This window comes from Taudactylus pleione, unplaced genomic scaffold (assembly GCF_031769625.1).
Source record: "Taudactylus pleione unplaced genomic scaffold, aTauple2 ptg000103l, whole genome shotgun sequence".
Taxonomy (NCBI): domain Eukaryota; kingdom Metazoa; phylum Chordata; class Amphibia; order Anura; family Myobatrachidae; genus Taudactylus; species Taudactylus pleione.
Window position 1 is genome coordinate 1,309,482 of NW_028284505.1, and position 24,108 is coordinate 1,333,589.

General features: G+C 47.6%; 1 protein-coding gene across 4 annotated transcripts in view; it reads right to left on the bottom strand.

Moving 5' to 3' along the window:
• Positions 1 to 24,108, bottom strand: part of TNNI3K (TNNI3 interacting kinase) — an 840,867-nt gene that overhangs the window by 69,299 nt on the left and 747,460 nt on the right. The gene's annotated exons all lie outside the window — the stretch shown is intronic.

The following is a 24,108-nucleotide window of genomic DNA, read 5'->3' on the forward strand; positions in this document are numbered from 1 at the left end:
CTGTAAAGATATAACCTGGATTAATGATGATGACACTTTTTGTTTATTGAGCAGTCTTACTGTGCTAGCGGAAGTCACTGAATCCCACGGGGACATAACCTGAGAGAAAACATTGAATGCACCATAGAGGGGATGCAGAAGACATATGTGCCCATTATAAATATATTTGTATAAATGTCCAATCTTGTCTATCTGCAAATGATGGAACTGATTAACTGAAAACTGAAGCGGACAACAATGGGATGTGAGCATTTACAATATATACATTATGGTGCGGTGATACAATGCGTCAGCGTAACAAGAGTATTCTGGAAACGATGTTATAATAATACCCCAATATTCACACATCTAATACTGTACATCCATATTTCCAGACCATCTATGGACATGAATGAAGTCGTTTTTGTTACTTCTAGTCTAGTCTGTTATCTGAAGGTGCCCGTTTTCCAGCACTGTCACTGGGTCAGTCTGTCCTGTGAGCCTGGCCTCCTACATCGTCAGTTGTCTGTCTGACCTGTGAGACTGTCTTCCAGCACTGTCAGTGTATCTGTCTGTCATGTGAGACTGTCTTCCAGTACTGTCAGTGTATCTGTCTGTCATGTGAGACTGTCTTCCAGTACTGCCAGTGTATCTGTCTGTCATGTGAGACTGTCTTCCAGTACTGTCAGTGTATCTGTCTGTCATGTGAGACTGTCTTCCAGCTCTGTCAGTGTATGTGTCTGTCATGTGAGACTGTCCTCCAGCACTGTCAGTGTATCTGTCTGTCATGTGAGACTGTCTTCCAGTACTGTCAGTGTATCTGTCTGTCATGTGAGACTGTCTTCCAGTACTGTCAGTGTATCTGTCTGTCATGTGAGACTGTCTTCCAGTACTGTCAGTGTATCTGTCTGTCATGTGAGACTGTCTTCCAGTACTGCCAGTGTATCTGTCTGTCATGTGAGACTGTCCTCCAGCACTGTCAGTGTATGTGTCTGATATGTGAGGCTGCCCTCCAGCACTGTCAGTGTATCTGTCTGTCATGTGAGACTGTCTTCCAGTACTGCCAGTGTATCTGTCTGTCATGTGAGACTGTCTTCCAGTACTGTCAGTGTATCTGTCTGTCATGTGAGACTGTCTTCCAGTACTGTCAGTGTATCTGTCTGTCATGTGAGACTGTCTTCCAGCTCTGTCAGTGTATGTGTCTGTCATGTGAGACTGTCCTCCAGCACTGTCAGTGTATCTGTCTGTCATGTGAGACTGTCTTCCAGTACTGTCAGTGTATCTGTCTGTCATGTGAGACTGTCTTCCAGCACTGTCAGTGTATCTGTCTGTCATGTGAGACTGTCTTCCAGTACTGTCAGTGTATCTGTCTGTCATGTGAGACTGTCTTCCAGTACTGCCAGTGTATCTGTCTGTCATGTGAGACTGTCCTCCAGCACTGTCAGTGTATCTGTCTGTCATGTGAGACTGTCTTCCAGTACTGTCAGTGTATCTGTCTGTCATGTGAGACTGTCTTCCAGTACTGTCAGTGTATCTGTCTGTCATGTGAGCCTGTCTTCCAGTACTGCCAGTGTATCGGTCTGTCATGTGAGACTGTCTTCCAGTACTGCCAGTGTATCGGTCTGTCATGTGAGACTGTCTTCCAGTACTGTCAGTGTATCTGTCTGTCATGTGAGACTGTCTTCCAACTCTGTCAGTGTATGTGTCTGTCATGTGAGACTGTCTTCAAGTACTGTCAGTGTAATCTGTCTGTCATGTGAGACTGTCTTCCAGCTCTGTCAGTGTATCTGTCTGTCATGTGAGACTGTCTTCCAGCACTGTCAGTGTAATCGTCTGTCATGTGAGACTGTCTTCCAGCTCTGTCAGTGTATGTGTCTGTCATGTGAGACTGTCCTCCAGTACTGTCAGTGTAATCTGTCTGTCATGTGAGACTGTCCTCCAGCACTGTCAGTGTATCTGTCTGTCATGTGAGACTGTCTTCCAGTACTGTCAGTGTAATCTGTCTGTCATGTGAGACTGTCTTCCAGCTCTGTCAGTGTATGTGTCTGTCATGTGAGACTGTCCTCCAGCACTGTCAGTGTATCTGTCTGTCATGTGAGACTGTCTTCCAGTACTGTCAGTGTATCTGTCTGTCATGTGAGACTGTCTTCCAGTACTGCCAGTGTATCTGTCTGTCATGTGAGACTGTCTTCCAGTACTGTCAGTGTATCTGTCTGTCATGTGAGCCTGCCTTCCAGCTCTGTCAGTGTATCTGTTTGTCATGTGAGATGTCTTCCAGCTCTGTCAGTGTATCTGTCTGTCATGTGAGACTGTCTTCCAGCACTGTCAGTGTATCTGTCTGTCATGTGAGCCTGTCTTCCAGCTCTGTCAGTGTATCTGTCTGTCATGTGAGACTGTCTTCCAGTACTGTCAGTGTATGTGTCTGTCATGTGAGACTGTCTTCCAGCTCTGTCAGTGTATCTGTCTGTCATGTGAGCCTGTCTTCCAGCTCTGTCAGTGTATCTATCTGTCATGTGAGACTACCTTCCAGTACTGTCAGTGTATCTGTCTGTCCTGTGAGACTGCCTTCCAGTAATGTCAGTGTATCTGTCTGTCCTGTGAGACTGTCTTCCAGCTCTGTCAGTGTATCTGTCTGTCATGTGAGACTGTCTTCCAGCTCTGTCAGTGTATCTGTCTGTCATGTGAGCCTGTCTTCCAGCTCTGTCAGTGTATCTGTCTGTCATGTGAGAATGCCTTCCAGTACTGTCAGTGTATCTGTCTGTCATGTGAGACTGCCTTCCAGTACTGTCAGTGTATCTGTCTGTCATGTGAGCCTGCCTTCCAGTACTGTCAGTATATCTGTCTGTCCTGTGAGCCTGCCTTCCAGTAATGTCAATGTATCTGTCTGTCATGTGAGACTGTCTTCCAGCTCTGTCAGTGTATCTGTCTGTCATGTGAGACTGTCTTCCAGCTCTGTCAGTGTATCTGTCTGTAATGTGAGACTGTCGTCCAGCTCTGTCAGTGTATCTGTTTGACATGTGAAACTGTCTTCCAGCTCTGTCAGTGAATCTGTCTGTCATGTGAGACTGTCTTCCAGCACTGTCAGTGTGAGTGTCTTTCATGTGAGACTGTCTTCCAGCTCTGTCAGTGTATCTGTCTGTCATGTGAGACTGTCTTCCAGCACTGTCAGTGTATGTGTCTGTCATGTGAGACTGTCTTCCAGCACTGTCAGTGTATGTGTCTGTCATGTGAGACTGTCTTCCAGTACTGTCAGTGTATCTGTCTGTCATGTGAGACTGTCTTCCAGTACTGTCAGTGTATGTGTCTGTCATGTGAGACTGTCTTCCAGCTCTGTCAGTGTATCGGTCTGTCATGTGAGCCTGCCTTCCAGTACTGTCAGTGTATCTGTCTGTCCTGTGAGCCTGCCTTCCAGTAATGTCAGTGTATCTGTCTGTCCTGTGAGCCTGCCTTCCAGTAATGTCAGTGTATCGGTCTGTCATGTGAGACTGTCTTCCAGTACTGTCAGTGTATCTGTCTGTCATGTGAGCCTGTCTTCCAGTACTGTCAGTGTATCTGTCTGTCATGTGAGCCTGTCTTCCAGTACTGTCAGTGTATCTGTCTGTCATGTGAGACTGTCTTCCAGTACTGTGGGTGTATCTGTCTGTCATGTGAGACTGTCTTCCAGTACTGTCAGTGTATCTGTCTGTCATGTGAGCCTGCCTTCCAGTACTGTCAGTGTATCTGTCTGTCATGTGAGCCTGCCTTCCAGTACTGTCAGTGTATCTGTCTGTCATGTGAGCCTGCCTTCCAGTACTGTCAGTGTATCGGTCTGTCATGTGAGACTGTCTTCCAGTACTGTCAGTGTATCGGTCTGTCATGTGAGACTGTCTTCCAGTACTGTCAGTGTATCGGTCTGTCATGTGAGCCTGTCTTCCAGTACTGTCAGTGTATCGGTCTGTCATGTGAGACTGTCTTCCAGTACTGTCAGTGTATCGGTCTGTCATGTGAGACTGTCTTCCAGTACTGTCAGTGTATCGGTCTGTCATGTGAGCCTGCCTTCCAGTACTGTCAGTGTATCTGTCTGTCATGTGAGCCTGTCTTCCAGTACTGTCAGTGTATCTGTCTGTCATGTGAGACTGTCTTCCAGTACTGTCGGTGTATCGGTCTGTCATGTGAGACTGTCTTCCAGCACTGTCGGTGTATCTGTCTGTCATGTGAGACTGTCTTCCAGCACTGTCGGTGTATCTGTCTGTCATGTGAGACTGTCTTCCAGCTCTGTCAGTGTATCTGTCTGTCATGTGAGACTGTCTTCCAGCTCTGTCAGTGTATCTGTCTGTCATGTGAGACTGTCTTCCGGCTCTGTCAGTGTATCTGTCTGTCATGTGAGACTGTCTTCCAGTACTGTCAGTGTATCTGTCTGTCATGTGAGACTGTCTTCCAGCTCTGTCAGTGTATGTGTCTGTCATGTGAGACTGTCCTCCAGCACTGTCAGTGTATCTATCTGTCATGTGAGACTGTCTTCCAGCACTGTCAGTGTATCTGTCTGTCATGTGAGACTGTCTTCCAGTACTGTCAGTGTATCTGTCTGTCATGTGAGACTGTCTTCCAGTACTGTCAGTGTATCTGTCTGTCATGTGAGACTGTCTTCCAGTACTGTCAGTGTATGTGTCTGTCATGTGAGACTGTCTTCCAGCTCTGTCAGTGTATCTGTCTGTCATGTGAGCCTGTCTTCCAGCTCTGTCAGTGTATCTGTCTGTCATGTGAGACTACCTTCCAGTACTGTCAATGTATCTGTCTGTCATGTGAGACTGCCTTCCAGTACTGTCAGTGTATCGGTCTGTCCTGTGAGACTGCCTTCCAGTACTGTCAATATATCAGTCTGTCCTGTGAGCCTGCCTTCCAGTAATGTCAGTGTATCTGTCTGTCATGTGAGCCTGTCTTCCAGCTCTGTCAGTATATCTGTCTATCCTGTGAGCCTGCCTTCCAGTACTGTCAGTGTATCTGTCTGTCATGTGAGACTGTCTTCCAGCTCTGTCAGTGTATCTGGCTGTCATGTGAGACTGTCTTCCAGCTCTGTCAGTGTATCTGACTGTCATGTGAAACTGTCTTCCAGCTCTCTCAGTGTATCTGTCTGTCATGTGAGACTGTCTTCCTGCTCTGTCAGTGTATGTGTCTGTCATGTGAGACTGTCTTCCAGTACTGTCAGTATATCTGTCTGTCATGTGAGACTGTCTTCCAGTACTGTCAGTGTATGTGTCTGCCAAGTGAGACTGTCTTCCAGCTCTGTCAGTGTATCTGTCTGTCATGTGAGCCTGTCTTCCAGCTCTGTCAGTGTATCTGTCTGTCATGTGAGACTGCCTTCCAGTACTGTCAGTGTATCTGTCTGTCATGTGAGACTGCCTTCCAGTACTGTCAGTGTATCTGTCTGTCATGTGAGCCTGCCTTCCAGTACTATCAGTATATCTGTCTGTCCTGTGAGCCTGCCTTCCAGTAATGTCAATGTATCTGTCTGTCATGTGAGACTGTCTTCCAGCTCTGTCAGTGTATCTGTCTGTCATGTGAGACTGTCTTCCAGCTCTGTCAGTGTATCTGTCTGTCATGTGAGACTGTCTTCCAGCTCTGTCAGTGTATCTGTTTGTCATGTGAAACTGTCTTCCAGCTCTGTCAGTGTATCTGTCTGTCATGTGAGACTGTCTTCCAGCACTGTTAGTGTGTGTGTCTGTCATGTGAGACTGTCTTCCAGCTCTGTCAGTGTATCTGTCTGTCATGTGAGACTGTCTTCCAGCACTGTCAGTGTATGTGTCTGTCATGTGAGACTGTCTTCCAGCACTGTCAGTGTATGTGTCTGTCATGTGAGACTGTCTTCCAGCTCTGTCAGTGTATCGGTCTGTCATGTGAGCCTGCCTTCCAGTACTGTCAGTGTATCTGTCTGTCCTGTGAGCCTGCCTTCCAGTAATGTCAGTGTATCTGTCTGTCCTGTGAGCCTGCCTTCCAGTAATGTCAGTGTATCTGTCTGTCATGTGAGACTGTCTTCCAGTACTGTCAGTGTATAGGTCTGTCATGTGAGCCTGTCTTCCAGTACTGTCAGTGTATCGGTCTGTCATGTGAGACTGTCTTCCAGTACTGTCAGTGTATCGGTCCGTCATGTGAGACTGTCTTCCAGTACTGTCAGTGTATCGGTCTGTCATGTGAGCCTGCCTTCCAGTACTGTCAGTGTATCTGTCATGTGAGCCTGTCTTCCAGTACTGTCAGTGTATCTGTCTGTCATGTGAGACTGTCTTCCAGTACTGTCAGTGTATCTGTCTGTCATTTGAGACTGTCTTCCAGCACTGTCAGTGTATGTGTCTGTCATGTGAGACTGTCTTCCAGCACTGTCAGTGTATGTGTCTGTCATGTGAGACTGTCTTCCAGTACTGTCAGTGTATCTGTCTGTCATGTGAGACTGTCTTCCAGTACTGTCAGTGTATGTGTCTGTCATGTGAGACTGTCTTCCAGCTCTGTCAGTGTATCTGTCTGTCATGTGAGACTGTCTTCCAGCACTGTCAGTGTATCTGTCTGTCATGTGAGACTGTCTTCCAGTACTCTCGGTGTATCGGTCTGTCATGTGAGACTGTCTTCCAGAACTGTCAGTGTATCTGTCTGTCATGTGAGACTGTATTCCAGCATTGTCAGTGTATCTGTCTGTCATGTGAGACTGTCTTCCAGCTCTGTCAGTGTATCTGTCTGTCATGTGAAACTGTCTTCCAGCTCTGTCAGTGTATCTGTCTGTCATGTGAGACTGTCTTCCAGTACTGTCAGTGTATCTATCTGTCATGTGAGACTGTCTTCCAGCACTGTCAGTGTATCTGTCTGTCATGTGAGACTGTCTTCCAGTACTGTCAGTGTATGTGTCTGTCATGTGAGACTGTCTTCCAGCACTGTCAGTGTATCTGTCTGTCATGTGAGACTGTCTTCCAGTACTGTCAGTGTATCTGTCTGTCATGTGAGACTGTCTTCCAGTACTGTCAGTGTATCTGTCTGTCATGTGAGACTGTCTTCCAGTACTGTCAGTGTATGTGTCTGTCATGTGAGACTGTCTTCCAGCTCTGTCAGTGTATCTGTCTGTCATGTGAGCCTGTCTTCCAGCTCTGTCAGTGTATCTGTCTGTCATGTGAGACTACCTTCCAGTACTGTCAGTGTATCTGTCTGTCATGTGAGACTGCCTTCCAGTACTGTCAGTGTATCGGTCTGTCCTGTGAGACTGCCTTCCAGTACTGTCAGTATATCAGTCTGTCCTGTGAGCCTGCCTTCCAGTAATGTCAGTGTATCTGTCTGTCATGTGAGCCTGTCTTCCAGCTCTGTCAGTATATCTGTCTGTCCTGTGAGCCTGCCTTCCAGTACTGTCAGTGTATCTGTCTGTCATGTGAGACTGTCTTCCTGCTCTGTCAGTGTATGTGTCTGTCATGTGAGACTGTCTTCCAGTACTGTCAGTATATCTGTCTGTCATGTGAGACTGTCTTCCAGTACTGTCAGTGTATGTGTCTGCCAAGTGAGACTGTCTTCCAGCTCTGTCAGTGTATCTGTCTGTCATGTGAGCCTGTCTTCCAGCTCTGTCAGTGTATCTGTCTGTCATGTGAGACTGCATTCCAGTACTGTCAGTGTATCTGTCTGTCATGTGAGACTGCCTTCCAGTACTGTCAGTGTATCTGTCTGTCCTATGAGCCTGCCTTCCAGTACTGTCAGTATATCTGTCTGTCCTGTGAGCCTGCCTTCCAGTAATGTAAATGTATCTGTCTGTCATGTGAGACTGTCTTCCAGCTCTGTCAGTGTATCTGTCTGTCATGTGAGACTGTCTTCCAGCTCTGTCAGTGTATCTGTCTGTCATGTGAGACTGTCTTCCAGCTCTGTCAGTGTATCTGTTTGTCATGTGAAACTGTCTTCCAGCTCTGTCAGTGTATCTGTCTGTCATGTGAGACTGTCTTCCAGCACTGTCAGTGTGTGTGTCTGTCATGTGAGACTGTCTTCCAGCTCTGTCAGTGTATCTGTCTGTCATGTGAGACTGTCTTCCAGCACTGTCAGTGTATGTGTCTGTCATGTGAGACTGTCTTCCAGCACTGTCAGTGTATGTGTCTGTCATGTGAGACTGTCTTCCAGCTCTGTCAGTGTATCGGTCTGTCATGTGAGCCTGCCTTCCAGTACTGTCAGTGTATCTGTCTGTCCTGTGAGCCTGCCTTCCAGTACTGTCAGTGTATCTGTCTGTCATGTGAGCCTGTCTTCCAGTACTGTCAGTGTATCTGTCTGTCATGTGAGACTGTCTTCCAGTACTGTCCGTGTATCGGTCTGTCATGTGAGACTGTCTTCCAGCACTGTCGGTGTATCTGTCTGTCATGTGAGACTGTCTTCCAGCACTGTCAGTGTATCTGTCTGTCATGTGAGACTGTCTTCCAGCTCTGTCAGTGTATCTGTCTGTCATGTGAGACTGTCTTCCAGCTCTGTCAGTGTATCTGTCTGTCATGTGAGACTGTCTTCCGGCTCTGTCAGTGTATCTGTCTGTCATGTGAGACTGTCTTCCAGTACTGTCAGTGTATCTGTCTGTCATGTGAGACTGTCTTCCAGCTCTGTCAGTGTATCTGTCTGTCATGTGAGACTGTCTTCCAGTACTGTCAGTGTATCTGTCTGTCATGTGAGACTGTCTTCCAGTACTGTCAGTGTATCTGTCTGTCATGTGAGACTGTCTTCCAGTACTGTCAGTGTATGTGTCTGTCATGTGAGACTGTCTTCCAGCTCTGTCAGTGTATCTGTCTGTCATGTGAGCCTGTCTTCCAGCTCTGTCAGTGTATCTGTCTGTCATGTGAGACTACCTTCCAGTACTGTCAGTGTATCTGTCTGTCATGTGAGACTGCCTTCCAGTACTGTCAGTGTATCGGTCTGTCCTGTGAGACTGCCTTCCAGTACTGTCAATATATCAGTCTGTCCTGTGAGCCTGCCTTCCAGTAATGTCAGTGTATCTGTCTGTCCTGTGAGCCTGTCTTCCAGCTCTGTCAGTATATCTGTCTGTCCTGTGAGCCTGCCTTCCAGTACTGTCAGTGTATCTGTCTGTCATGTGAGACTGTCTTCCAGCTCTGTCAGTGTATCTGGCTGTCATGTGAGACTGTCTTCCAGCTCTGTCAGTGTATCTGTCTGTCATGTGAAACTGTCTTCCAGCTCTGTCAGTGTATCTGTCTGTCATGTGAGACTGTCTTCCTGCTCTGTCAGTGTATGTGTCTGTCATGTGAGACTGTCTTCCAGTACTGTCAGTGTATCTGTCTGTCATGTGAGACTGTCTTCCAGTACTGTCAGTGTATGTGTCTGCCAAGTGAGACTGTCTTCCAGCTCTGTCAGTGTATCTGTCTGTCATGTGAGCCTGTCTTCCAGCTCTGTCAGTGTATCTGTCTGTCATGTGAGACTGCCTTCCAGTACTGTCAGTGTATCTGTCTGTCATGTGAGACTGCCTTCCAGTACTGTCAGTGTATCTGTCTGTCATGTGAGCCTGCCTTCCAGTACTGTCAGTATATCTGTCTGTCCTGTGAGCCTGCCTTCCAGTAATGTCAATGTATCTGTCTGTCATGTGAGACTGTCTTCCAGCTCTGTCAGTGTATCTGTCTGTCATGTGAGACTGTCTTCCAGCTCTGTCAGTGTATCTGTCTGTCATGTGAGACTGTCTTCCAGCTCTGTCAGTGTATCTGTTTGTCATGTGAAACTGTCTTCCAGCTCTGTCAGTGTATCTGTCTGTCATGTGAGACTGTCTTCCAGCACTGTCAGTGTGTGTGTCTGTCATGTGAGACTGTCTTCCAGCTCTGTCAGTGTATCTGTCTGTCATGTGAGACTGTCTTCCAGCACTGTCAGTGTATGTGTCTGTCATGTGAGACTGTCTTCCAGCACTGTCAGTGTATGTGTCTGTCATGTGAGACTGTCTTCCAGCTCTGTCAGTGTATCGGTCTGTCATGTGAGCCTGTCTTCCAGTACTGTCAGTGTATCGGTCTGTCCTGTGAGCCTGCCTTCCAGTAATGTCAGTGTATCTGTCTGTCCTGTGAGCCTGCCTTCCAGTAATGTCAGTGTATCTGTCTGTCATGTGAGACTGTCTTCCAGTACTGTCAGTGTATAGGTCTGTCATGTGAGCCTGTCTTCCAGTACTGTCAGTGTATCGGTCTGTCATGTGAGACTGTCTTCCAGTACTGTCAGTGTATCGGTCCGTCATGTGAGACTGTCTTCCAGTACTGTCAGTGTATCGGTCTGTCATGTGAGCCTGCCTTCCAGTACTGTCAGTGTATCTGTCTGTCATGTGAGCCTGTCTTCCAGTACTGTCAGTGTATCTGTCTGTCATGTGAGACTGTCTTCCAGTACTGTCAGTGTATCTGTCTGTCATGTGAGACTGTCTTCCAGCTCTGTCAGTGTATGTGTCTGTCATGTGAGACTGTCTTCCAGCACTGTCAGTGTATGTGTCTGTCATGTGAGACTGTCTTCCAGTACTGTCAGTGTATCTGTCTGTCATGTGAGACTGTCTTCCAGCTCTGTCAGTGTATGTGTCTGTCATGTGAGACTGTCTTCCAGCTCTGTCAGTGTATCGGTCTGTCATGTGAGCCTGCCTTCCAGTACTGTCAGTGTATCTGTCTGTCCTGTGAGCCTGCCTTCCAGTAATGTCAGTGTATCTGTCTGTCCTGTGAGCCTGCCTTCCAGTAATGTCAGTGTATCGGTCTGTCATGTGAGACTGTCTTCCAGTACTGTCAGTGTATCGGTCTGTCATGTGAGCCTGTCTTCCAGTACTGTCAGTGTATCTGTCTGTCATGTGAGCCTGTCTTCCAGTACTGTCAGTGTATCTGTCTGTCATGTGAGACTGTCTTCCAGTACTGTCAGTGTATCTGTCTGTCATGTGAGACTGCCTTCCAGTACTGTCAGTGTATCTGTCTGTCATATGAGCCTGCCTTCCAGTACTGTCAGTATATCTGTCTGTCCTGTGAGCCTGTCTTCCAGTAATGTAAATGTATCTGTCTGTCATGTGAGACTGTCTTCCAGCTCTGTCAGTGTATCTGTCTGTCATGTGAGACTGTCTTCCAGCTCTGTCAGTGTATCTGTCTGTCATGTGAGACTGTCTTCCAGCTCTGTCAGTGTATCTGTTTGTCATGTGAAACTGTCTTCCAGCTCTGTCAGTGTATCTGTCTGTCATGTGAGACTGTCTTCCAGCACTGTCAGTGTGTGTGTCTGTCATGTGAGACTGTCTTCCAGCTCTGTCAGTGTATCTGTCTGTCATGTGAGACTGTCTTCCAGCACTGTCAGTGTATGTGTCTGTCATGTGAGACTGTCTTCCAGCACTGTCAGTGTATGTGTCTGTCATGTGAGACTGTCTTCCAGCTCTGTCAGTGTATCGGTCTGTCCTGTGAGCCTGCCTTCCAGTACTGTCAGTGTATCTGTCTGTCCTGTGAGCCTGCCTTCCAGTACTGTCAGTGTATCTGTCTGTCATGTGAGCCTGTCTTCCAGTACTGTCAGTGTATCTGTCTGTCATGTGAGACTGTCTTCCAGTACTGTCGGTGTATCGGTCTGTCATGTGAGACTGTCTTCCAGCACTGTCGGTGTATCTGTCTGTCATGTGAGACTGTCTTCCAGCACTGTCAGTGTATCTGTCTGTCATGTGAGACTGTCTTCCAGCTCTGTCAGTGTATCTGTCTGTCATGTGAGACTGTCTTCCAGCTCTGTCAGTGTATCTGTCTGTCATGTGAGACTGTCTTCCGGCTCTGTCAGTGTATCTGTCTGTCATGTGAGACTGTCTTCCAGTACTGTCAGTGTATCTGTCTGTCATGTGAGACTGTCTTCCAGCTCTGTCAGTGTTTGTGTCTGTCATGTGAGACTGTCCTCCAGCACTGTCAGTGTATCTATCTGTCATGTGAGACTGTCTTCCAGCACTGTCCGTGTATCTGTCTGTCATGTGAGACTGTCTTCCAGTACTGTCAGTGTATCTGTCTGTCATGTGAGACTGTCTTCCAGTACTGTCAGTGTATCTGTCTGTCATGTGAGACTGTCTTCCAGTACTGTCAGTGTATGTGTCTGTCATGTGAGACTGTCTTCCAGCTCTGTCAGTGTATCTGTCTGTCATGTGAGCCTGTCTTCCAGCTCTGTCAGTGTATCTGTCTGTCATGTGAGACTGTCTTCCTGCTCTGTCAGTGTATGTGTCTGTCATGTGAGACTGTCTTCCAGTACTGTCAGTATATCTGTCTGTCATGTGAGACTGTCTTCCAGTACTGTCAGTGTATGTGTCTGCCAAGTGAGACTGTCTTCCAGCTCTGTCAGTGTATCTGTCTGTCATGTGAGCCTGTCTTCCAGCTCTGTCAGTGTATCTGTCTGTCATGTGAGACTGCCTTCCAGTACTGTCAGTGTATCTGTCTGTCATGTGAGACTGCCTTCCAGTACTGTCAGTGTATCTGTCTGTCATATGAGCCTGCCTTCCAGTACTGTCAGTATATCTGTCTGTCCTGTGAGCCTGCCTTCCAGTAATGTAAATGTATCTGTCTGTCATGTGAGACTGTCTTCCAGCTCTGTCAGTGTATCTGTCTGTCATGTGAGACTGTCTTCCAGCTCTGTCAGTGTATCTGTCTGTCATGTGAGACTGTCTTCCAGCTCTGTCAGTGTATCTGTTTGTCATGTGAAACTGTCTTCCAGCTCTGTCAGTGTATCTGTCTGTCATGTGAGACTGTCTTCCAGCACTGTCAGTGTGTGTGTCTGTCATGTGAGACTGTCTTCCAGCTCTGTCAGTGTATCTGTCTGTCATGTGAGACTGTCTTCCAGCACTGTCAGTGTATGTGTCTGTCATGTGAGACTGTCTTCCAGCACTGTCAGTGTATGTGTCTGTCATGTGAGACTGTCTTCCAGCTCTGTCAGTGTATCGGTCTGTCATGTGAGCCTGCCTTCCAGTACTGTCAGTGTATCTGTCTGTCCTGTGAGCCTGCCTTCCAGTACTGTCAGTGTATCTGTCTGTCATGTGAGCCTGTCTTCCAGTACTGTCAGTGTATCTGTCTGTCATGTGAGACTGTCTTCCAGTACTGTCCGTGTATCGGTCTGTCATGTGAGACTGTCTTCCAGCACTGTCGGTGTATCTGTCTGTCATGTGAGACTGTCTTCCAGCACTGTCAGTGTATCTGTCTGTCATGTGAGACTGTCTTCCAGCTCTGTCAGTGTATCTGTCTGTCATGTGAGACTGTCTTCCAGCTCTGTCAGTGTATCTGTCTGTCATGTGAGACTGTCTTCCGGCTCTGTCAGTGTATCTGTCTGTCATGTGAGACTGTCTTCCAGTACTGTCAGTGTATCTGTCTGTCATGTGAGACTGTCTTCCAGCTCTGTCAGTGTATCTGTCTGTCATGTGAGACTGTCTTCCAGTACTGTCAGTGTATCTGTCTGTCATGTGAGACTGTCTTCCAGTACTGTCAGTGTATCTGTCTGTCATGTGAGACTGTCTTCCAGTACTGTCAGTGTATGTGTCTGTCATGTGAGACTGTCTTCCAGCTCTGTCAGTGTATCTGTCTGTCATGTGAGCCTGTCTTCCAGCTCTGTCAGTGTATCTGTCTGTCATGTGAGACTACCTTCCAGTACTGTCAGTGTATCTGTCTGTCATGTGAGACTGCCTTCCAGTACTGTCAGTGTATCGGTCTGTCCTGTGAGACTGCCTTCCAGTACTGTCAATATATCAGTCTGTCCTGTGAGCCTGCCTTCCAGTAATGTCAGTGTATCTGTCTGTCATGTGAGCCTGTCTTCCAGCTCTGTCAGTATATCTGTCTGTCCTGTGAGCCTGCCTTCCAGTACTGTCAGTGTATCTGTCTGTCATGTGAGACTGTCTTCCAGCTCTGGCAGTGTATCTGGCTGTCATGTGAGACTGTCTTCCAGCTCTGTCAGTGTATCTGTCTGTCATGTGAAACTGTCTTCCAGCTCTGTCAGTGTATCTGTCTGTCATGTGAGACTGTCTTCCTGCTCTGTCAGTGTATGTGTCTGTCATGTGAGACTGTCTTCCAGTACTGTCAGTGTATCTGTCTGTCATGTGAGACTGTCTTCCAGTACTGTCAGTGTATGTGTCTGCCAAGTGAGACTGTCTTCCAGCTCTGTCAGTGTATCTGTCTGTCATGTGAGCCTGTCTTCCAGCTCTGTCAGTGTATCTGTCTGTCATGTGAGACTGCCTTCCAGTACTGTCAGTGTATCTGTCTGTCATGTGAGACTGCCTTCCAGTACTGTCAGTGTATCTGTCTGTCATGTGAGCCTGCCTTCCAGTACTGTCAGTATATCTGTCTGTCCTGTGAGCCTGCCTTCCAGTAATGTCAATGTATCTGTCTGTCATGTGAGACTGTCTTCCAGCTCTGTCAGTGTATCTGTCTGTCATGTGAGACTGTCTTCCAGCTCTGTCAGTGTATCTGTCTGTCATGTGAGACTGTCTTCCAGCTCTGTCAGTGTATCTGTTTGTCATGTGAAACTGTCTTCCAGCTCTGTCAGTGTATCTGTCTGTCATGTGAGACTGTCTTCCAGCACTGTCAGTGTGTGTGTCTGTCATGTGAGACTGTCTTCCAGCTCTGTCAGTGTATCTGTCTGTCATGTGAGACTGTCTTCCAGCACTGTCAGTGTATGTGTCTGTCATGTGAGACTGTCTTCCAGCACTGTCAGTGTATGTGTCTGTCATGTGAGACTGTCTTCCAGCTCTGTCAGTGTATCGGTCTGTCATGTGAGCCTGTCTTCCAGTACTGTCAGTGTATCGGTCTGTCCTGTGAGCCTGCCTTCCAGTAATGTCAGTGTATCTGTCTGTCCTGTGAGCCTGCCTTCCAGTAATGTCAGTGTATCTGTCTGTCATGTGAGACTGTCTTCCAGTACTGTCAGTGTATAGGTCTGTCATGTGAGCCTGTCTTCCAGTACTGTCAGTGTATCGGTCTGTCATGTGAGACTGTCTTCCAGTACTGTCAGTGTATCGGTCCGTCATGTGAGACTGTCTTCCAGTACTGTCAGTGTATCGGTCTGTCATGTGAGCCTGCCTTCCAGTACTGTCAGTGTATCTGTCTGTCATGTGAGCCTGTCTTCCAGTACTGTCAGTGTATCTGTCTGTCATGTGAGACTGTCTTCCAGTACTGTCAGTGTATCTGTCTGTCATGTGAGACTGTCTTCCAGCACTGTCAGTGTATGTGTCTGTCATGTGAGACTGTCTTCCAGCACTGTCAGTGTATGTGTCTGTCATGTGAGACTGTCTTCCAGTACTGTCAGTGTATCTGTCTGTCATGTGAGACTGTCTTCCAGCTCTGTCAGTGTATGTGTCTGTCATGTGAGACTGTCTTCCAGCTCTGTCAGTGTATCGGTCTGTCATGTGAGCCTGCCTTCCAGTACTGTCAGTGTATCTGTCTGTCCTGTGAGCCTGCCTTCCAGTAATGTCAGTGTATCTGTCTGTCCTGTGAGCCTGCCTTCCAGTAATGTCAGTGTATCGGTCTGTCATGTGAGACTGTCTTCCAGTACTGTCAGTGTATCGGTCTGTCATGTGAGCCTGTCTTCCAGTACTGTCAGTGTATCTGTCTGTCATGTGAGCCTGTCTTCCAGTACTGTCAGTGTATCTGTCTGTCATGTGAGACTGTCTTCCAGTACTGTCAGTGTATCTGTCTGTCATGTGAGACTGCCTTCCAGTACTGTCAGTGTATCTGTCTGTCATATGAGCCTGCCTTCCAGTACTGTCAGTATATCTGTCTGTCCTGTGAGCCTGCCTTCCAGTAATGTAAATGTATCTGTCTGTCATGTGAGACTGTCTTCCAGCTCTGTCAGTGTATCTGTCTGTCATGTGAGACTGTCTTCCAGCTCTGTCAGTGTATCTGTCTGTCATGTGAGACTGTCTTCCAGCTCTGTCAGTGTATCTGTTTGTCATGTGAAACTGTCTTCCAGCTCTGTCAGTGTATCTGTCTGTCATGTGAGACTGTCTTCCAGCACTGTCAGTGTGTGTGTCTGTCATGTGAGACTGTCTTCCAGCTCTGTCAGTGTATCTGTCTGTTATGTGAGACTGTCTTCCAGCACTGTCAGTGTATGTGTCTGTCATGTGAGACTGTCTTCCAGCACTGTCAGTGTATGTGTCTGTCATGTGAGACTGTCTTCCAGCTCTGTCAGTGTATCGGTCTGTCATGTGAGCCTGCCTTCCAGTACTGTCAGTGTATCTGTCTGTCCTGTGAGCCTGCCTTCCAGTACTGTCAGTGTATCTGTCTGTCATGTGAGCCTGTCTTCCAGTACTGTCAGTGTATCTGTCTGTCATGTGAGACTGTCTTCCAGTACTGTCGGTGTATCGGTCTGTCATGTGAGACTGTCTTCCAGCACTGTCGGTGTATCTGTCTGTCATGTGAGACTGTCTTCCAGCACTGTCAGTGTATCTGTCTGTCATGTGAGACTGTCTTCCAGCTCTGTCAGTGTATCTGTCTGTCATGTGAGACTGTCTTCCAGCTCTGTCAGTGTATCTGTCTGTCATGTGAGACTGTCTTCCGGCTCTGTCAGTGTATCTGTCTGTCATGTGAGACTGTCTTCCAGTACTGTCAGTGTATCTGTCTGTCATGTGAGACTGTCTTCCAGCTCTGTCAGTGTTTGTGTCTGTCATGTGAGACTGTCCTCCAGCACTGTCAGTGTATCTATCTGTCATGTGAGACTGTCTTCCAGCACTGTCAGTGTATCTGTCTGTCATGTGAGACTGTCTTCCAGTACTGTCAGTGTATCTGTCTGTCATGTGAGACTGTCTTCCAGTACTGTCAGTGTATCTGTCTGTCATGTGAGACTGTCTTCCAGTACTGTCAGTGTATGTGTCTGTCATGTGAGACTGTCTTCCAGCTCTGTCAGTGTATCTGTCTGTCATGTGAGCCTGTCTTCCAGCTCTGTCAGTGTATCTGTCTGTCATGTGAGACTACCTTCCAGTACTGTCAGTGTATCTGTCTGTCATGTGAGACTGCCTTCCAGTACTGTCAGTGTATCTGTCTGTCATGTGAGACTGCCTTCCAGTACTGTCAGTGTATCTGTCTGTCATGTGAGCCTGCCTTCCAGTACTGTCAGTATATCTGTCTGTCCTGTGAGCCTGCCTTCCAGTAATGTCAATGTATCTGTCTGTCATGTGAGACTGTCTTCCAGCTCTGTCAGTGTATCTGTCTGTCATGTGAGACTGTCTTCCAGCTCTGTCAGTGTATCTGTCTGTCATGTGAGACTGTCTTCCAGCTCTGTCAGTGTATCTGTTTGTCATGTGAAACTGTCTTCCAGCTCTGTCAGTGTATCTGTCTGTCATGTGAGACTGTCTTCCAGCACTGTCAGTGTGTGTGTCTGTCATGTGAGACTGTCTTCCAGCTCTGTCAGTGTATCTGTCTGTCATGTGAGACTGTCTTCCAGCACTGTCAGTGTATGTGTCTGTCATGTGAGACTGTCTTCCAGCACTGTCAGTGTATGTGTCTGTCATGTGAGACTGTCTTCCAGCTCTGTCAGTGTATCGGTCTGTCATGTGAGCCTGTCTTCCAGTACTGTCAGTGTATCTGTCTGTCCTGTGAGCCTGCCTTCTAGTAATGTCAGTGTATCTGTCTGTCCTGTGAGCCTGCCTTCCAGTAATGTCAGTGTATCTGTCTGTCATGTGAGACTGTCTTCCAGTACTGTCAGTGTATAGGTCTGTCATGTGAGCCTGTCTTCCAGTACTGTCAGTGTATCGGTCTGTCATGTGAGACTGTCTTCCAGTACTGTCAGTGTATCGGTCCATCATGTGAGACTGTCTTCCAGTACTGTCAGTGTATCGGTCTGTCATGTGAGCCTGCCTTCCAGTACTGTCAGTGTATCTGTCTGTCTTGTGAGCCTGTCTTCCAGTACTGTCAGTGTATCTGTCTGTCATGTGAGACTGTCTTCCAGTACTGTCAGTGTATCTGTCTGTCATGTGAGACTGTCTTCCAGCACTGTCAGTGTATGTGTCTGTCATGTGAGACTGTCTTCCAGCACTGTCAGTGTATGTGTCTGTCATGTGAGACTGTCTTCCAGTACTGTCAGTGTATCTGTCTGTCATGTGAGACTGTCTTCCAGTACTGTCAGTGTATGTGTCTGTCATGTGAGACTGTCTTCCAGCTCTGTCAGTGTATCGGTCTGTCCTGTGAGCCTGCCTTCCAGTACTGTCAGTGTATCTGTCTGTCCTGTGAGCCTGCCTTCCAGTAATGTCAGTGTATCTGTCTGTCCTGTGAGCCTGCCTTCCAGTACTGTCAGTGTATCGGTCTGTCATGTGAGACTGTCTTCCAGTACTGTCAGTGTATCGGTCTGTCATGTGAGCCTGTCTTCCAGTACTGTCAGTGTATCGGTCTGTCATGTGAGCCTGTCTTCCAGTACTGTCAGTGTATCTGTCTGTCATGTGAGACTGTCTTCCAGTACTGTCAGTGTATCTGTCTGTCATGTGAGACTGTCTTCCAGTACTGTCAGTGTATCTGTCTGTCATGTGAGCCTGCCTTCCAGTACTGTCAGTGTATCTGTCTGTCATGTGAGCCTGCCTTCCAGTACTGTCAGTGTATCTGTCTGTCATGTGAGCCTGCCTTCCAGTACTGTCAGTGTATCGGTCTGTCATGTGAGACTGTCTTCCAGTACTGTCAGTGTATCGGTCTGTCATGTGAGACTGTCTTCCAGTACTGTCAGTGTATCGGTCTGTCATGTGAGCCTGTCTTCCAGTACTGTCAGTGTATCTGTCTGTCATGTGAGACTGTCTTCCAGTACTGTCAGTGTATCGGTCTGTCATTTGAGACTGTCTTCCAGTACTGTCAGTGTATCGGTCTGTAATGTGAGCCTGCCTTCCAGTACTGTCAGTGTATCTGTCTGTCATGTGAGCCTGTCTTCCAGTACTGTCAGTGTATCTGTCTGTCATGTGAGACTGTCTTCCAGTACTCTCGGTGTATCGGTCTGTCATGTGAGACTGTCTTCCAGCACTGTCGGTGTATCGGTCTGTCATGTGAGACTGTCTTCCAGCACTGTCAGTGTATCTGTCTGTCATGTGAGACTGTCTTCCAGCTCTGTCAGTGTATCTGTCTGTCATGTGAGACTGTCTTCCAGCTCTGTCAGTGTATCTGTCTGTCATGTGAGACTGTCTTCCAGCTCTGTCAGTGTATCTGTCTGTCATGTGAGACTGTCTTCCAGCTCTGTCAGTGTATCTGTCTGTCATGTGAGACTGTCTTCCAGCTCTGTCAGTGTATGTGTCTGTCATGTGAGACTGTTCTCCTGCACTGTCAGTGTATCTATCTGTCATGTGAGACTGTCTTCCAGCACTGTCAGTGTATCTGTCTGTCATGTGAGACTGTCTTCCAGTACTGTCAGTGTATCTGTCTGTCATGTGAGATTGTCTTCCAGTACTGTCAGTGTATCTGTCTGTCATGTGAGACTGTCTTCCAGTACTGTCAGTGTATGTGTCTGTCATGTGAGACTGTCTTCCAGCTCTGTCAGTGTATCTGTCTGTCATGTGAGCCTGTCTTCCAGCTCTGTCAGTGTATCTGTCTGTCATGTGAGACTACCTTCCAGTACTGTCAGTGTATCTGTCTGTCATGTGAGACTGCCTTCCAGTACTGTCAGTGTATCGGTCTGTCCTGTGAGACTGCCTTCCAGTACTGTCAGTATATCAGTCTGTCCTGTGAGCCTGCCTTCCAGTAATGTCAGTGTATCTGTCTGTCATGTGAGCCTGTCTTCCAGCTCTGTCAGTATATCTGTCTGTCCTGTGAGCCTGCCTTCCAGTACTGTCAGTGTATCTGTCTGTCATGTGAGACTGTCTTCCAGCTCTGTCAGTGTATCTGGCTGTCATGTGAGACTGTCTTCCAGCTCTGTCAGTGTATCTGTCTGTCATGTGAAACTGTCTTCCAGCTCTGTCAGTGTATCTGTCTGTCATGTGAGACTGTCTTCCTGCTCTGTCAGTGTATGTGTCTGTCATGTGAGACTGTCTTCCAGTACTGTCAGTATATCTGTCTGTCATGTGAGACTGTCTTCCAGTACTGTCAGTGTATGTGTCTGCCAAGTGAGACTGTCTTCCAGCTCTGTCAGTGTATCTGTCTGTCATGTGAGCCTGTCTTCCAGCTCTGTCAGTGTATCTGTCTGTCATGTGAGACTGCCTTCCAGTACTGTCAGTGTATCTGTCTGTCATGTGAGACTGCCTTCCAGTACTGTCAGTGTATCTGTCTGTCCTGTGAGCCTGCCTTCCAGTACTGTCAGTATATCTGTCTGTCCTGTGAGCCTGCCTTCCAGTAATGTAAATGTATCTGTCTGTCATGTGAGACTGTCTTCCAGCTCTGTCAGTGTATCTGTCTGTCATGTGAGACTGTCTTCCAGCTCTGTCAGTGTATCTGTCTGTCATGTGAGACTGTCTTCCAGCTCTGTCAGTGTATCTGTTTGTCATGTGAAACTGTCTTCCAGCTCTGTCAGTGTATCTGTCTGTCATGTGAGACTGTCTTCCAGCACTGTCAGTGTGTGTGTCTGTCATGTGAGACTGTCTTCCAGCTCTGTCAGTGTATCTGTCTGTCATGTGAGACTGTCTTCCAGCACTGTCAGTGTATGTGTCTGTCATGTGAGACTGTCTTCCAGCACTGTCAGTGTATGTGTCTGTCATGTGAGACTGTCTTCCAGCTCTTTCAGTGTATCGGTCTGTCATGTGAGACTGCCTTCCAGTACTGTCAGTGTATCTGTCTGTCCTGTGAGCCTGCCTTCCAGTAATGTCAGTGTATCTGTCTGTCCTGTGAGCCTGCCTTCCAGTAATGTCAGTGTATCTGTCTGTCATGTGAGACTGTCTTCCAGTACTGTCAGTGTATCGGTCTGTCATGTGAGCCTGTCTTCCAGTACTGTCAGTGTATCGGTCTGTCATGTGAGACTGTCTTCCAGTACTGTCAGTGTATCGGTCCGTCATGTGAGACTGTCTTCCTGTACTGTCAGTGTATCTGTCTGTCCTGTGAGCCTGCCTTCCAGTAATGTCAGTGTATCTGTCTGTCCTGTGAGCCTGCCTTCCAGTAATGTCAGTGTATCGGTCTGTCATGTGAGACTGTCTTCCAGTACTGTCAGTGTATCGGTCTGTCATGTGAGCCTGTCTTCCAGTACTGTCAGTGTATCTGTCTGTCATGTGAGCCTGTCTTCCAGTACTGTCAGTGTATCTGTCTGTCATGTGAGACTGTCTTCCAGTACTGTCAGTGTATCTGTCTGTCATGTGAGACTGCCTTCCAGTACTGTCAGTGTATCTGTCTGTCATATGAGCCTGCCTTCCAGTACTGTCAGTATATCTGTCTGTCCTGTGAGCCTGCCTTCCAGTAATGTAAATGTATCTGTCTGTCATGTGAGACTGTCTTCCAGCTCTGTCAGTGTATCTGTCTGTCATGTGAGACTGTCTTCCAGCTCTGTCAGTGTATCTGTCTGTCATGTGAGACTGTCTTCCAGCTCTGTCAGTGTATCTGTTTGTCATGTGAAACTGTCTTCCAGCTCTGTCAGTGTATCTGTCTGTCATGTGAGACTGTCTTCCAGCACTGTCAGTGTGTGTGTCTGTCATGTGAGACTGTCTTCCAGCTCTGTCAGTGTATCTGTCTGTCATGTGAGACTGTCTTCCAGCACTGTCAGTGTATGTGTCTGTCATGTGAGACTGTCTTCCAGCACTGTCAGTGTATGTGTCTGTCATGTGAGACTGTCTTCCAGCTCTGTCAGTGTATCGGTCTGTCATGTGAGCCTGCCTTCCAGTACTGTCAGTGTATCTGTCTGTCCTGTGAGCCTGCCTTCCAGTACTGTCAGTGTATCTGTCTGTCATGTGAGCCTGTCTTCCAGTACTGTCAGTGTATCTGTCTGTCATGTGAGACTGTCTTCCAGTACTGTCGGTGTATCGGTCTGTCATGTGAGACTGTCTTCCAGCACTGTCGGTGTATCTGTCTGTCATGTGAGACTGTCTTCCAGCACTGTCAGTGTATCTGTCTGTCATGTGAGACTGTCTTCCAGCTCTGTCAGTGTATCTGTCTGTCATGTGAGACTGTCTTCCAGCTCTGTCAGTGTATCTGTCTGTCATGTGAGACTGTCTTCCGGCTCTGTCAGTGTATCTGTCTGTCATGTGAGACTGTCTTCCAGTACTGTCAGTGTATCTGTCTGTCATGTGAGACTGTCTTCCAGCTCTGTCAGTGTTTGTGTCTGTCATGTGAGACTGTCCTCCAGCACTGTCAGTGTATCTATCTGTCATGTGAGACTGTCTTCCAGCACTGTCAGTGTATCTGTCTGTCATGTGAGACTGTCTTCCAGTACTGTCAGTGTATCTGTCTGTCATGTGAGACTGTCTTCCAGTACTGTCAGTGTATCTGTCTGTCATGTGAGACTGTCTTCCAGTACTGTCAGTGTATGTGTCTGTCATGTGAGACTGTCTTCCAGCTCTGTCAGTGTATCTGTCTGTCATGTGAGCCTGTCTTCCAGCTCTGTCAGTGTATCTGTCTGTCATGTGAGACTACCTTCCAGTACTGTCAGTGTATCTGTCTGTCATGTGAGACTGCCTTCCAGTACTGTCAGTGTATCTGTCTGTCATGTGAGACTGCCTTCCAGTACTGTCAGTGTATCTGTCTGTCATGTGAGCCTGCCTTCCAGTACTGTCAGTATATCTGTCTGTCCTGTGAGCCTGCCTTCCAGTAATGTCAATGTATCTGTCTGTCATGTGAGACTGTCTTCCAGCTCTGTCAGTGTATCTGTCTGTCATGTGAGACTGTCTTCCAGCTCTGTCAGTGTATCTGTCTGTCATGTGAGACTGTCTTCCAGCTCTGTCAGTGTATCTGTTTGTCATGTGAAACTGTCTTCCAGCTCTGTCAGTGTATCTGTCTGTCATGTGAGACTGTCTTCCAGCACTGTCAGTGTGTGTGTCTGTCATGTGAGACTGTCTTCCAGCTCTGTCAGTGTATCTGTCTGTCATGTGAGACTGTCTTCCAGCACTGTCAGTGTATGTGTCTGTCATGTGAGACTGTCTTCCAGCACTGTCAGTGTATGTGTCTGTCATGTGAGACTGTCTTCCAGCTCTGTCAGTGTATCGGTCTGTCATGTGAGCCTGTCTTCCAGTACTGTCAGTGTATCTGTCTGTCCTGTGAGCCTGCCTTCTAGTAATGTCAGTGTATCTGTCTGTCCTGTGAGCCTGCCTTCCAGTAATGTCAGTGTATCGGTCTGTCATGTGAGACTGTCTTCCAGTACTGTCAGTGTATAGGTCTGTCATGTGAGCCTGTCTTCCAGTACTGTCAGTGTATCGGTCTGTCATGTGAGACTGTCTTCCAGTACTGTCAGTGTATCGGTCCGTCATGTGAGACTGTCTTCCAGTACTGTCAGTGTATCGGTCTGTCATGTGAGCCTGCCTTCCAGTACTGTCAGTGTATCTGTCTGTCTTGTGAGCCTGTCTTCCAGTACTGTCAGTGTATCTGTCTGTCATGTGAGACTGTCTTCCAGTACTGTCAGTGTATCTGTCTGTCATGTGAGACTGTCTTCCAGCACTGTCAGTGTATGTGTCTGTCATGTGAGACTGTCTTCCAGCACTGTCAGTGTATGTGTCTGTCATGTGAGACTGTCTTCCAGTACTGTCAGTGTATCTGTCTGTCATGTGAGACTGTCTTCCAGTACTGTCAGTGTATGTGTCTGTCATGTGAGACTGTCTTCCAGCTCTGTCAGTGTATCGGTCTGTCCTGTGAGCCTGCCTTCCAGTACTGTCAGTGTATCTGTCTGTCCTGTGAGCCTGCCTTCCAGTAATGTCAGTGTATCTGTCTGTCCTGTGAGCCTGCCTTCCAGTACTGTCAGTGTATCGGTCTGTCATGTGAGACTGTCTTCCAGTACTGTCAGTGTATCGGTCTGTCATGTGAGCCTGTCTTCCAGTACTGTCAGTGTATCTGTCTGTCATGTGAGCCTGTCTTCCAGTACTGTCAGTGTATCTGTCTGTCATGTGAGACTGTCTTCCAGTACTGTCAGTGTATCTGTCTGTCATGTGAGACTGTCTTCCAGTACTGTCAGTGTATCTGTCTGTCATGTGAGCCTGCCTTCCAGTACTGTCAGTGTATCTGTCTGTCATGTGAGCCTGCCTTCCAGTACTGTCAGTGTATCTGTCTGTCATGTGAGCCTGCCTTCCAGTACTGTCAGTGTATCGGTCTGTCATGTGAGACTGTCTTCCAGTACTGTCAGTGTATC